A 12,179-nucleotide genomic window follows, 5' to 3' on the forward strand; every position below is an offset into this window, starting at 1 on the left:
GGAAGGAGAGCAGGATTACAAGAGCTGAGGGGAACAAAAGGCAAGAGCCTGGGGAGAGAGAGGGCCAGGCGGGGAGCACAGCTTCTCAGTAAGGCAAGTGGGCAGGAGGCGGAGATGGACGGGCCCAGAGCCAGGTGCCAGCAGATAAACCCTGATGGCCCAACTGCTCACTGTGTGGAGAGGAGGACACGTTATTTTATGTCTAAGTCGTTCCTGTAGGCTTTAATTTAACAATTATAGACACAACTCCCACACGTTTATTTTTGTCTCTTTCAGTTAAAACGGAGGACTTGATTTGTTTTTATTTTTCTTTGGTGTTGTGAGACGGAGTTTCATTTGACCAGGCTGAAATGCAGCATGCTGTGTAGACCAGGTTGCCCTTGTACTTGTGGCCTCTGCATCTCAAGTGCTGAGAGCTCAGGAGTGTGCCACAATGCCTGGGCCTCAGGATTCTTTAGAAATAGGTGGAAAGAAAGGGAGGGAGGGAAGGTGGGCAGAACTGACAAAGAGTTTTCTATTAAGAGTTTTAGTAATAGGCCCTTATTGATCTCATAAATAGGAGATCACCCTTCATTTATTTTACAAGATTGTACTTTAGCTAACAGCAGCTTTTATGTGAAATTCCTCGCACAATGATTTGAAAAAGAGGAAGCTATTTTTTAATGTTTTGGAATAGTGCTTAATTGCCAGGAACAAGAGTAAAAAGACCTGAGGCAGGATTGCTACTGAAACCGGAAAGAAAAGAGAAAGCTTGTAACCCTATTAGTGCAGCGCAAGGCAAAGGCATAATTAATATCATTTACAGAGAAGTTATTATCAAAGGGGATGTCTCTAAGCCCCACCAACCCAATTTGCTGATCTAATTTAGCTAATAATCACTTTGCTGTAACCACTCCGATTCACCAGGGCCACGCCAAACATCCTCCACCAATTCTCCAAAGGCGTCCTGCATATCGGCTGAGGAAAGACTTTGAACCAATCATCTAGAGCAGTGGTTCTCAACCTTCCTGACGCTGCCACCCTTTAATACAGTGCCTCCTGGTGTGGCGACCCCCAAGCAAAACATTATTTTCGTTGCTACTTCATTACTGTAATTCGCTAGTTATGGATCGTCGTGTAAATACCAGTGTTTCCCAATGGTCTTTGGCGACCCCTGTGGAAGAGTTGCTCCACCCCCAAAGGGGTCACGACCCACAGGTGGAGAACCCCTGAGCTCGAGCCTGACAGGAGAGAGCGCGAGTCTGAAGTGGGAATCCACAGCTCCCGCTCAGAATATCATTCGAGAAGCTGGACCTTGTCCGAGCAGCAGTCAGAAACACGGCATCACAAAGGAGAACGGTGAAGGACTGATGGCCTCTGCGGCCGCTCCGCGCACAGAGCTTTCCTGTCCCCGATCGATCACCTAACTCCCTTTCGCCGCCCTGCTGACCCTCCAGGCTGGGAACTCTTCCTTTTTCTCTTCGGACACGAACATCCAGCCAGCCTCCCATCGACAGCATCATCCCGGGTGTCTCTCCCACCTGGTCACCAAAGTGTCCCCCGTCACTGCCAGCTCCCAAACATAGGTGGACGTAGCACCAACCACGGTGGCGGAGTGAGGCAGGTCCCGCCTTCCCACGGAACTGGGGCTGAGGGACCGCAGAGCTGATCCTACGAGGAAGTGGGTCCTCTTTCTCCAACCAGTCTATCCCCATCCATTCCTCTTTCTCCACTTCCACTCAAGACTTACAATCCCAAGCAAAATTTAGAGAAGACAAAAATCTAAACTCTGAAGATCCTAAGTATGAGTTCATGGATCTGGCTACTCAGGGAAGACGCCATGGAGGACGGCTAGATCCGGAACTGTCAGTTATAAGCATGTGCAGTGTGTTCCAGAAAAAAAATGTGCATTTCCAGAGAAAGCTGAACAAGGAGGCATCGTGGTGCAAGTGACTGAGTCCTGAGTCGGCAAGACAGACTCTCATCTCTTGTCTGCTGCGAAATAGCCGAGAGGCCTTGGGCCAACTATTTTCTTCCTTGGACTTTCTGTCATTTCTTCATAAGGTTCCCAAAGGATGATAAATCAGTAATCTCAACAGTTCTTCCTCCAGCGACATACGACACAACCCCCTGGCTGGCTCATGAGCATGCCAGAACTTGATCTTATGGGGCAAAGCTGGGACTTCCAGCTCCCTTTCCTCTTTTAAAACCCACATCCTCATTTGAAGACCGTAACAGTATGAAGAAAGAGAACATGGGCGCTTTTTTAGCTTGAACATTCTCTGACCCTAAACATAAACAGGTAGATCTGTAGCTGTGTGTTTCTCTGTGTTGGTGTGTCTCAGCTGGCCTCCCCAGAACCGTTCAAACATTTGTCAGACGGAGCTGAACTGGGTGACTTAAATATCACCCCCTTTATTTCTTTCTCTTCTCCTGACCTTTTGGTACCCTCTTCCCTCCCACCTCATAGTCCAAGAGGCTGGGCAGCAGGACAGGTGCCGTCTGGAGCAGACCCGACAGCTCATAGCTTTAATCCACCTGCCTGTGAAGCCCGTCCAGCCCTGGGAGATATGAGCCGAGCCTGGCGACGGAGCCAAAGGTCAGTTTCTCTTCCTTCTTTCAGCAATCGGCAAACAAGAATGTCCTGCAGAGGGCCAAAGCCAGCTCCACTTACGCAGGGCACACTGGAGTCTTTTTGTCTGTCTCCTCCCTATATTTTGGAAGCTCCAGCCAGAGTGTGGCCTGAATTTCAACAGGGGGAGGCAAGGCCATTAACAGTGAGCACTTTTGTAGATTCATGCATCCTCTTCTGCCTTCTCTCCCCCGTGGCCTTGAATGATCTGCTGTTTGCAGACAATCCCCTTGTTGTGCTCGGAGAGCAGGCAGAGCCTGGCTCCTCCATTGTCTCTTATCTGGGCAAACAAAAGCAGTCTTCTTAGGACAGAGCTCTGTGCCGATAAAAGGCTGATTAAAGCCCCCTTTGTGGTAAAATTTCATAGGTCTGGGGTGGGCATTATATTTGATTAACCCCAGCCAGTTATTACATGGTGTTTGATAGAGATTACAGCTGTGTCCAGCGGCTCCCAGCTGGGTGGAGCCGGTCTTTGAACTCCTAGGGAGCCACAGGCTGAGCTGGCCATCAGCAAGTACAAGTCACAAATCTCTCTCTGGTCCCTCGATGCTCCCTTTTGGTGGCTCCCTCTCCTATCATGTGTATTCCTCCTTCCCAGGGAAGCACCCAGCACCTTCCAGTTAGTGAATTCTTCCTGACAGGCAGGAAGACATCCAGGGAACCCCATCCCACAGTGCACGTGGAGGGCAGCTCTGTCTTGGGGCAGCCACCCTATGAAGAGAAACTTGGAGCGGGCATGGTGGTGTCCTCAGCTCAGACTTTCTCTTTGCCATGATTGGGCCCAGGGGCTTCTTCCTGCCTGTGCTGAAGAGGTTAAAGAAACCAGTGAACCCCCTGAACCTCAAGCCTGCCTGTTACCTGTTCTGCTTCACCCTGTCTCCTTAGTGACTGATATCGAGCTCATGACCATCCCATCTGCCTCGTGCTATGATACCTGGCAGGCATGGGATGCCAGCCTTCTAAGAATGGACCCATAGCTAATGCTGCCACTTTTGCTAATACCCATGTGCCCTTTCTCCCCAGTGACCACTCTCTGCCCATGTGTCTTCCTGACTTTCCAGTTACTCCCTGTCCCCTGCTGCTTCTCCCTCTAGCTTTTCCCCCTTGCCAGACCACCACGAGGTTGATGAGCCTGGTCTATAACTTTCTGCCCATCCACCCATCTAATGGGAGTGACAGTCCCACGTCCAGGTCTACACTACTCCCTGTAATCAGCCTTTCCTTGGCCTCGGTGTCAGAGTGTGCAGGACAGGGGCTCTGTCGAGATCGGAAGCCAACATGGGTATCAGGGAAGTTCATTCAGCGAGAGATTGAGTGAAGCACCCTTAAAAAATCCACATAAACACCTCGCTCCCCCTCAGCGCATTCTCACTGCCACAGCGCTCCTCCACACTAACAGCTTTAATTGCTGTTAGCCATTCGTCTGTGTCCTACAAGACAGTAAATCTGAGAGGAAGGGGTGCAGTGGAGTTTTCTCTAGTCCCACCTGGGCCCACAGCCACTCAGACCCAAATAAACACACAGGGGCTTATGTTAACTACAAACTGTATGGCCTAATGGCTCAGGCTTCTTGCTAGCTAGATCTTATATTTTAAATTAATCCATTTCTATTCATCTATAAGTTGCCACGTGGCTTGTGGCTTACCGGAAGGTTTACATCTTGCTTCTCCTGGCGGGGCGGCTGGCAACGTCTCCTGACTCAGCCTTCCTGTTCCCAGAATTCTCTTCTCTGCTTGTCCAAATTATACTTCCTGCCTGGCTACTGGCCAATCAGCATTTTATTTATGAACCAATCAGAGCAACACATTCACAGCATACAGAGGGATATCCAGAGCAAAGGGGAGTGTTTCGACTTAGTGCCGCTCCTTACATTTGATCTTGTAGGGGTCTGAGTGAACTGAACAAGTCATGTTTTAAAACCAGCTGTTTTAGAAGAACTTAAGCTGGCCGTGGAAGTGTACATCTGTGATCCCAATATTCCGGAGGCAGGAAGAGCCACGAGTTTGGGAGAGCTTGGGTTACACAGCAAGACCCAGTCTCAAAAGAAGGAAAGGGGCTGGAGAGAAAAGTGGGCGCCATGCCCCCAATGTATCCCCTAGCTGTGGAAGCTCTTTCAGGCACTCTGCCTGTCTTAGGTACAGTAGCACTTTTAAAGTTGTTAATGTTTATTAACAGATATTAATTATATGTAATAGTGACGTTCATTATGACCTTTTACGTGTGTGTGTGAGCTCACACTCACACACATATGCATAATGATGTATTTTGATCATTTTCACTCATTACTTCTCTTGTTCCCTACCTACGCTCCTTTACTTTCATGTTTTTTTATTTGTGTAACACAATGGGTTTCACTGGGGTGTTTATAGCAGTATGTGCTCTTTATCAGTGTCTGCACCATCAAAGAGGATGTCTCCCCTTTCCCCATGAAACAGCGCTTTCACAGATCAGAAACACTTGAGACTAGCACCAATATAGTTACGTCAAGTTCCGATGATTATCATTTGCCTGGTTTTGCTTTTTCTGTCTCTAGTGGTTTGAATGCAAACGAGCTCCGTAGACTCAGCTATTTAAACCCTCGGTCCCCAGTTGGTGGAGCTGTTTGGGGAGGCTGAGGGGGTGTGGCCTTGCTGGAGGATGTGAGTCACTGGTGTTTGTAGTCTCTCTCCATATCCAGTTCCATTTCTCTGCTTCCTGTTTGCAGCTGCAGGTGTGAGCTCTCGCTCCTGCTACCATGCCTGCTCTTTCCTGCTGAGCCCCACCACCATGAAAGACTCTTATCTCTCAGGAACCATAGCCCAAATTACCCTCCCCCACCTTCTGGAAGGTGACTTGATCATAGAATTTTTATCACAGCAGCATAAATTTACCTAATACAATGTCCTTTTGGTGTCTATGCGTCTCTTGTGAAAATTTATTTTTTTTCTTTTTGTCTGATCATTTTTGGCCTTTCTAATTCACTAAAACAGACTAAATTAGAATATTCCTTTTATTTACAATGACTGATATACTTGGGGGTTTTTTTATCAGCATAATTGTGCATATTTATGTACTATAGTGAAATATTTTAATTCAGGTATGCAATGAATATCAAATGTAAGGAGGGGCTTTCCTGTGCTACCTTGTTATAGGAAACCTACCAGAGACGACCACTCAGATACAGTGTATAGCCAATTGAAAGTCTTTATTTCAGCCTGTTGGAACCACACCAAAGCGTTAGGTGACCTAGGTGTGACCCCAAGAGTCCAGAACACCGGGTTTTTTTTTATATATATATATATTTTATTTTACAATACCATTCAGTTCTACATATCAGCCATGGGTTCCCCTATTCTCCCCCCTTCCACTCCCTCCTTTCACCCTCAGCCTACCCCCCATTCCCACCTCCTCCAGGACAAGTCCTCCCCCAAGGACTGTGATCAACCTGATGGACTCAGTCCAGGCAGGTCCAGTCCCTTCCTCCCAGACTGAGCCAAGTATCCCTGCATAAGCTCCAGGTTTCAAACAGCCAGCTCATGCAATGAGCACAGGACTCGGTCCCACTGCCTAGTTGCCTCCCAACCTGATCAAGCCAATCAATCAACTGTCTCACCTATTTAGAGGGCCTGATCCAGCTGGGGGCCCCTCAGCCTTTGGTTCATAGTTCATGTGTTTCCATTCATTTGGCTATTTTTTTTTTTTTTGGTTTTTCAAGACAGGGTTTCTCTGTGTAGCTTTGCACCTTTCCTGGGACTCACTTGGTAGCCCAGGCTGGCCTCGAACTCACAGAGATCCGCCTGGCTCTGCCTCCCGAGTGCTGGGATTAAAGGCGTGCGCCGCCACCGCCCGGCTATTTTTTTTTTTTTCAATAATTGAGTAAAACTGAAATTTATTATAAGCCACAGTCGTCCTAGGGACCTCCATGCTATATATATATATAGCCTCTATGGTTCTATGGGTTGTGGTCTGATTGTTCTTTATTTTATATCTAGAATCCACCTGTGAGTGAGTACATACCATAACTGTCTTTCTGGGCTTGGGTTACCTCACTCAGGATGATTTTTCCTAGTTCCATCCATTTGCCTGCAAATTTCATGCTTTCATTGTTTTTCTCTGCTGAGTAGTACTCCATTGTGTATATGTACCACATTTTTTTTCATCCATTCCTCTGTTGAGGGGCATCTAGGTTGTTTCCAGGTTCTGGCTATTACAAATAGTGCTGCTATGAACATAGCTGAGCATGTATCTTTATGGTATGAATCAGCATTCCTTGGGTATATGCCCAAGAGTGGGATGGCTGGGTCTTGAGGTAGTTCGATTCCGAATTTTCTGAGAAACCGCCATACTGATTTCCACAGTGGTTGTACAAGTTTACATTCCCACCAACAGTGGAGGAGTGTTCCCTTTGCTCCACATCCTCTCCAACATTGGTTGTCACTGGTGTTTTTGATCGTAGCCATTCTAACAGGTGTAAGGTGGTATCTCAGAGTCGTTTTGATTTGCATTTCTCTGATGATTAAGGATGTTGAGCATTTCTTTAAATGTCTTTCAGCCATTTGTAGTTCTTGTTTTGTGAATTCTCTGTTTAGCTCTTTAGCCCATTTTTTAATTGGACTGTTCAGTACTTTGATGTCTAGTTTCTTGACAGAACACCGGGTTTTTAAAGACAGAGACCACATCCTGGCTTCTCACCGGGCAGCCGCAGGGGCTTTGCAGAAGTGGGCAGTAGCTAAGCGGTTAGTTGGAGGGATTCTGCACACACAGGCAGTTTAACAGAAGCTGAGTTAGCCAGGACATCCTGACCTTTGGTTCCTAGAACAGAGTTGGGTAATTGCCCATGGGATTCTCCATCGAGGTCAGGTTCTAGTTACACCTGAAATGGCCTCAGCAAGATTACAAAATGGAGGAGCCCCTGCACTGTCTTGCCTGCTCACAACTGTGCAGACAAGTCCTCCACATGGAATGCAATTGTTGTGAGAGACTTCCTGGGGAGACACCACACGCAGAGAAGCACACACAGAGAGACGTGTGTGCATGTGCATGTTTGTGTGTGTGCAGATTCACATGTTTGTATGTGTGCTTGTGGAGACCAAAAGGCCAACCTTGAGTGTTGTTCCTCAGGAACTGTCCACCTTGGTTTGTGTATGTTGCATACTGTGTGTGTGTGTGTGTGTGTGTGTGTGTGTGTGTGTGTGTAGAACACAGGTTGATCCTTGGTGTCTTCTCCTATCTCTAGACTACTTATGTCTGGAGACAGGTCCCTTGCTGACTAGTTGGTCATGGAGTACCAGGGAGTCTCCTGTTTCCTCCTCCCTAGAGCCAGGGTCACAGGCACAGTCCAGCACATCCAGCTTTTTGCATGGGTTTTGGGAGCCCAAAGTCGAGAACTCTGTGCTTATGCGTTTTACCCACAAGTCACCTGTCTAGCTTGTTTTTTGAAGCAATGTTTCTCTCTGGGACTTGAGGGATTGTCAACTAGACCAGGTTGTCACATGGGTTCTGGTATCCAAACTCAAGTTTGCATGCCAAGCACTTTACCAATGGAACTGTCTCCCCAACAATTTTTTTTTTTTTTGAGACAGTCTCATTTTGTAGCCCAGGGTGGTCTTGAACTCGTAAATTCTCCCTCCCCAGCTTTCTAAATGTTGGGATTACAGATATGACTGGTCATATCAGCTGTCTTATGTGCATGTTACAGTAAAAGAAAGCGGGCTGACCCGTGGGTTATTACTGATATTCATTCGAACAATGCCCAAGGCACACAGAATGCTTTTTCTCCCCTTAATCTCCCTGCAGTTATGGACTTAGTTATGGAGCACTACACAGTCAGGATTTTCCCTCCCTTCCTACATGATAACAAAATGTGAGTCGGGGACTGGGGCTATTACCACCCACTGCGGGATACATGTTGGGGTAAAACATGGATCAAGGGAGGATATAGAAACTAGGGGAAACAGTGTTGAAGGGCTGAGGACGTAGATTACTGGGCAAAATACTTGCTGTGTGGGACTGAGGGCCCAAGTTCAAATCCCCAGCACTCACATGAAAAGCCAGATGTATCCTCAAGCATGTGTAACCACAGCTCAGGGGACCCAGAAAGGCAAATTCCTGGGCCTTGCTGGCAGCCAGCCTTGCTCAGACGATGAGCTCTAGATCAATAAAGAGACCATTTCTCAAAAAGTAAGGTGGACAGTGACCGAGGCAGATGATCAACATTGACCTCTGTACTTCACAGCCGTGCACTCCTGCGTACACATATTTATACATAGGAATATGCATGTAGCACACACACACACGCCTGCACACACACACACACACACACACACCCCTCACAAACAAAATGCCTAATAGAAGAAAAAAAGAAAAGAGTGTTGAGAGACACCTTTAGGAAAGAAAAGGTTAATAGCCAGGAAACACAGTCGTTTTGTTATACAAGCAAAGCCTGGCTGAGAGCACTCTGGCACTCTGAGCTTGTTGGGGAGCATGACTGTAGGCTGGCCAGTGAGTGTGGATAGAAGGCAGGGCTGTAGGTAAAGGCAACAGGTCTGAGGGGAGAAATTAACTCAGCTTTCCTATTACATGTGGTTAAAATGGGAGGCGAGCCCAGCATGGCTTTTATGGATCATATATATTTCCGTGAAGAGAAGCTTTTCTTTTTTAGAAATGCTCAAAGGGCGGGAAATCAGGCTGAGGATGTAGCCCTGTGGAAGAGTATTTGCCTCGAAAGAGCAACACTGTGGGTTTGAACCCCACCATTGCAAAAATGGTTTGTCTGTGCGGGGTGGGGGAGGGGGGAGGTAGAGTAATGAGCACACACTCACAGGGACTTGGACCAGTCCTGAGTCATGTCAACCACAGCGTGAGTGTGCTCTGAACTAGTTGGAAGTCCAAGCATTGAAATCCTGTTGCTCAATTAGGATGGAAGTAGGCCTCTGTGGACATCAAGTCAAAAGGAAGTTTGAGGAGCCTTTCCACAAGAGGTACCCCAAAACAGTGACCAGCTTGATTCCTACAGTGGAGACCCATGACTACATGCGAGGTTCAGGACGCCGAGAGGAGTGCCAGGCTGGCAGGAAGTTAGAAATGGGAGTTCTAAGCTATAAAGACAAACATACTCTCGTGTGTGTGTGTGTGTGTGTGTGTGTGTGTGTGTGTGTGTCTGTCTGTCTGTCTGTCTGTCCCCCCCCCCCCCCACCCCCCGCCACACACACTCAAGAGCACACGCACACACACAAATCCTCCACAAATATTTGGACATGTGGCCAAGGTTAAGTAACGGTCATGTCTATATGCTGGAGTTCCTCACTCTAAGGAAACCATTCGACCTCTTATTTAATTTAACACCGCTGTTTCTCTGCACATAGAATGTTTAGGTTAGCAGTTTGCTCAGCGTTCGATTCAGTCCCACAAATACAAGCACACACTGGTGACATTCTCCAGGGCTTTCCCGAGAAACTGACCTAGACACAGGAAAGTCCAGATAAAGTTCATTCTCTGCAATGATGAAACCAGGGTTGTTTGCTTTTGTTTTGTTTCAGATTCGTGAAAGAGAACGGATGTCGGCTTTTCTAGAAACAGGAATCTGATTGGGAGGAGCCTCAGTCAGCAGGAAGGTCGTGTCTATTGCATAGAAAATAAGACATAATGGGAGCTGGACAGGTGGCTCAGTGGTTAAGAGTGCTTGCTGCTCTCCCAGAGGACCCAGGTTCTAATCCCAGCCCCCACATGGCAGCTCACAACAACTTACCGCTCCAGTTCCAGAGGATCCAACAGCCTCTTCTGACATCCATAGGCTCAGGCATGCACACGATACACATACATACACTCAGTCACACACACATACACACAAAATAAAACAATTTTTTAAAAAGCATATAATAAGAAAGTCACTTCCATTAGAAACATAAAGCGACTCCTATTGTTTTATTTTATATCAAAATAACTATGGGGCTGGGAAAGAAGAAGAAAATAAGTGAAATTTAAGAGAGATCCTCACAGAAAGGCATCTACCCTGTGGGGCATTCCAATCCTCTTCAATGAGGACAGCCCAGGAGGAAATGGAATTTACTAGGCCCACAACTAAGGAGTAGGATCCTCAGCCTGGGACGGGCCTGAAACCAATGCTAGATAAGGATCAGAGTGGGGTGGGGTGGGGCTGCCGGACACAGAAGGAAGCTCTCTGTAGACAGCGAGTGGGTGGGTCCCATGGCCCAGGAAACCAGCACTGAGGTGCGGAGTCTGAAGCAACTGGAACCCATGAGCTATCCCAGGCTGGGGGGTCCCAGGACAGCTGGTGTCCACTAGCCTGGATGCGGTTTGATGTGCTAGCTCTGAAACTGTCACCTTGTAGCAGGACCCTAGTTTGGAAAGAGGAAGGAAGGTCTTTGACTGGGGACCCTCCGAATGGTGATCTGATGACCAAAGGTCAAAGTTGGGGGGCAACGATCTAAGTGGTCCATTTTTCAAGATCAGATTATATATTTTCTATGTATTTTAGACATATCAAATATATACCTATTTTAGAAAGATGGACTTTTAAAGAACTAGCTACAGAAACATATGCCATAAGTAGCTGAGGTCACCCTGCCCTCCCTTCCAAGCTGCACAAGATTGACTCACTCCTCAGATGGCTTGACGTTCAGTGTTTTGCTCAATGTTTCTGGTGAAGCCCGAGGGCAGATTCATAGTCGGTTTTAGTTCTTCTTTCCTGCCTTTGCAGAACGGTTTGAGGATCCCACTGCCGCTCTGCCCACGCATCCTCTGACTCCAGGTGACATGTTTGGAACCAGCTCCCTTGAACCCTACCACGGCCCGTCACCACCGAGTCTTTGGAAGCCCCTTTGCATACAGTAGGCTTTATTGAAGATTGGTGTGGCAAGACGGCAACACTGTACCAGTGCCTGTCAGTTACGGTTTTTAAAAATCGGTTATTCCTGTTTTTAGACATCCTTTACTGCTTCCCCAGCATGCATAGACCCCCCCTGGGCCGGCGAGAGTTAGCACGGGAAGAAATGGAAGAAGGGCTTATCGGAAGGAGCCCTCCCCAGACACTTGAGAACGCCGAGGATTCCCTGGAGCCCAGATTCGAACTAGAGCCAGTCATGGTAGTGAATGCATGTAATCTTAGTTCTTGGAAGGTGGCGGCTCAGGGATCTGGGGTTTAAAGCCGTCTTGGGCTACACGACACCTTGTAACAAACGAATAAAAACAGAAACCAAACTTGGCCTTCTAGGTCATGCAGGCGAGTGTAACACATTTGATTTGTGTGTTTATTTATGTCTGTTGGCTTTATCCTCGTCTTTCCTATTTGGTTGTAGAGCATGTAGACGTCTCTGTTAGTCAGGCTTTTTGTCTGGAAAACAACCTGAGGAGGGAGGGCAAACCTGGCTCACGGTTTCAGAGGTTTCAGTACCTGCAGTGAGGTAAGATGTCAGGGCAGGAGAAGGTTCCACGGAGGAGGCTGCTCACCACAAAGCTGAGGGCCAAGCCAGAGAAGAGGGAGGTGAGGTGAGACATGCCTTTCACAGGCAGCCCCCAGGGATCCGGTTCTTTCAGCCAGGCTTTGCCTTCTAATTTCTACCAACTCCCA

At 47.6% G+C, this 12,179-nt stretch overlaps 1 long non-coding RNA gene across 2 annotated transcripts; it reads left to right on the forward strand.

Moving 5' to 3' along the window:
• The first annotated feature begins 1,070 nt into the window (after positions 1 to 1,070).
• Positions 1,071 to 11,841, forward strand: LOC119086426. 2 transcript variants are annotated; one of them, XR_005089714.1, is made up of 4 exons: positions 1,072 to 2,281; positions 2,450 to 2,578; positions 10,129 to 10,203; positions 11,310 to 11,841. It is a non-coding gene; the product is annotated as an uncharacterized LOC119086426 (long non-coding RNA). The 2 variants fall into 2 exon arrangements; XR_005089713.1 differs by having other exon boundaries at positions 1,071 to 2,281; positions 10,129 to 11,841.
• Positions 11,842 to 12,179: the final 338 nt, after the last annotated feature.

The sequence above is a fragment of the Peromyscus leucopus genome, chromosome 22 (genome assembly GCF_004664715.2).
Source record: "Peromyscus leucopus breed LL Stock chromosome 22, UCI_PerLeu_2.1, whole genome shotgun sequence".
Lineage (NCBI taxonomy): Eukaryota > Metazoa > Chordata > Mammalia > Rodentia > Cricetidae > Peromyscus > Peromyscus leucopus.